Genomic DNA, 2,500 nt, shown 5'->3' with positions numbered 1-2,500 from the left:
TGTTCATAGTTCATACATGACATGGTTTGAAGGGAAACATCTTGGCTCAGCAGTAATACCATATGTGCTCTATGTTTGCACAGGACTGTAAATGAGGGTAAAATGTTGGCAACACATGTAAAGACCATGATTCCTTAGTACATGTATTGCTGACCAGCCGTGTAAGCACCAGGGATAGTTTTCATCTTTGATGGTCTTAGAGCTCAGATTTATACATGTTCATGCCATATATTACTAGAATTCTTATATTATACATACTATGTATGTATGTTTATTCATATAAAAAGGAAGCAGGAGTAATGCCCAGAGGGTACGGGGGCATGGAGGTGTATGTGGGGGTGTCCATTCTCTTTTGACACTTACCGCATTCATTCACTCATCAAGAGAGGTACCAGGTCTTTTTTTCGTTAACTAAGGGAGATGAAGGGGTACCGGGGGGATAGGTAAAGGGGAATAATTTGTGGAGGTGTTGCACAAAGAAATGCATAAGAAATAACCAGGAGAAACAAAACATCCACTTTGTTAGCTTTTCTGTTCGGTATGATTTTATTTCATTTTAGATTTTTTTCTTCATTAATTTTTAAAAAGAAAATTTGCAGAAATTGGTTTACAGATTATTGATTCTGTTGTTGCCAGTATTTACTGACTTCTCATTCTCCTACCCCGTAAAGGCTCAGCTTTAACAGCATTTTAAATTCAGATACTCAGATTAGTATTATTGATAAGCTTAACTACTCACCATTTATATTTGTATTTGTTTTGTTATTCTTAATAGAAAGATTTTTAAGGGTATTCATAATAGCCTGTTTTTCATATCTTTATTGATATTGATTTATTTGATAGAATTAAGTAAACTACACATATAATTATTTGCCGGAAGTGAATGCTCATACCAGTAAATTCAAACCACATATATTTGTCACAAGGAAAAATCACATATATTTTATGCCACCACTCTTTGTAAGGCATAAAAGGCAATTCCTCAATATTTGGATATGCAGCCAACCATATGTGTTCATAATGTGTTGAATATTTTTGTAACAGGTATCACATGCACAAGAGTCACAAACATAACTACTGTTAGTTTGTACTGTTTGGGTGATGTAAGTGTAGATTTAGTTATTTAAGTTACACGGTAAGGGAAAAAATTATGAATGGGGGTAATTGCCATTCAAAGGTCTGGCTCCCCCCCTCCCTGGTTCACAATTTTTAACTTTTTTACAAAATCACTTTGTACAGACATTGTTATATCTTAAAAGTGTCCCTAAAATAGCTCACTTTTCTAAAGTGCCTACTCACTCTTTTGCCTCCCGCACAAGAAAAAGCTGAAATGATGCCCCTGCTGATCACATGATATTATATATAATCCAAGTAACCTAAGTCTTAAATTAATTCCATGGTGGTGCCAATGTTGTCTGATAATATGAGCAAACTGAAGAGAAAATATTATAGGTTTTGAAATGCTTAATACTGTTGATATTTTGTGTTACTGCCACCAGTTTCACTAATGCTGGCAATTCACTGTGTTATGGATGTCACTAAAGCCATCTATAACTGGCATCTGTCTGCAGAGTGCAATTGCTCCCATGCCATAATTGCTTGGGCCATGACAATATGGCAATTGTGGGTATAATCTTGGTTGAAGTCTGCTCAGGCATTCTTAGTAGGATTGAGGTATTACGATTTGGGTGAATGTGGCACAGTGTTATCTCGAGGTGTTCGCAAAATCACACCTTCACGACACTGCTTGCATGGATAGGGCTGTTATTCTAGACAAGGTCAAATAGCTCTGGCTTAAGGAATAGCATGGCCTGGCCCACACTGATGGTAAAAACACCGTGTCTAAGATTTCCATGTAGGCAGACCTCTGTAAATCTGTGCATCAACTCAAGCAGCCCAATGGTTTCTGATAGTCTGCATGCTGAAACTTAGTGCTAATTTCTGCTGGTTTTTGCTGGCAGAACTGAAGGGGTCCACATCCCTTGCAGTAGTTATGGCTTGTTTGAAAAATAACAAAAATAAATAACTAAGAAGAAAATGACTCATAGCTTGGGAACGTAGCAACTAACTATTGGCCATGCCCCCTTCTCAAACCCAGTCAGCCAGAAGGGGGGTTGCCATTGAGTAACAAATGGTTTTCATTAGCTTATGATAATCATTATGGCATTACAAATGAGTCTATGAGGTCTCCATTACTAATATTAGCATAATGTGAGACTATAACCCTATCAATTCCAAAGCTCTAATCAAACACAATATAGAACTTCATCTGTTTTGAGCTTTGAAGTAAGTTGTTGTTTTAGTGAGTGTACTTATGTTGTTCATTCTCTCAGGTATTAATACACTTAACCTCAAATCCTCATCTGTTCTTTATTTTATCTACATAATTCCTTTTTGTGCATTTAAGAATTAGAAATTTGTTTTGCAATAGAGCAATATGGTTTCTCTGTATGTAATTTATTAACATTTTACAAACTTTTGATCATAATCCTATAGTATG

The 2,500-nt window shown here is 36.0% G+C and overlaps 1 protein-coding gene across 1 annotated transcript in view; it reads left to right on the top strand.

Annotated features, from left to right (window-relative positions):
- The window catches only part of LOC113827400 (uncharacterized), a 35,702-nt gene that overhangs the window by 30,903 nt on the left and 2,299 nt on the right, over positions 1-2,500 (top strand). The window contains exon 25 of the mRNA XM_070115461.1: positions 1-2,500. This exon is cut by the window's left edge and continues 687 nt beyond it; it is cut by the window's right edge and continues 2,299 nt beyond it. The gene's annotated coding sequence lies outside the window, so the exon portion shown is untranslated.

The sequence above is a fragment of the Penaeus vannamei genome, chromosome 37, assembly GCF_042767895.1.
Source record: "Penaeus vannamei isolate JL-2024 chromosome 37, ASM4276789v1, whole genome shotgun sequence".
Classification (NCBI taxonomy): Eukaryota; Metazoa; Arthropoda; class Malacostraca; order Decapoda; family Penaeidae; genus Penaeus; species Penaeus vannamei.
This window is presented reverse-complemented; position numbering and strand designations above follow the sequence as displayed.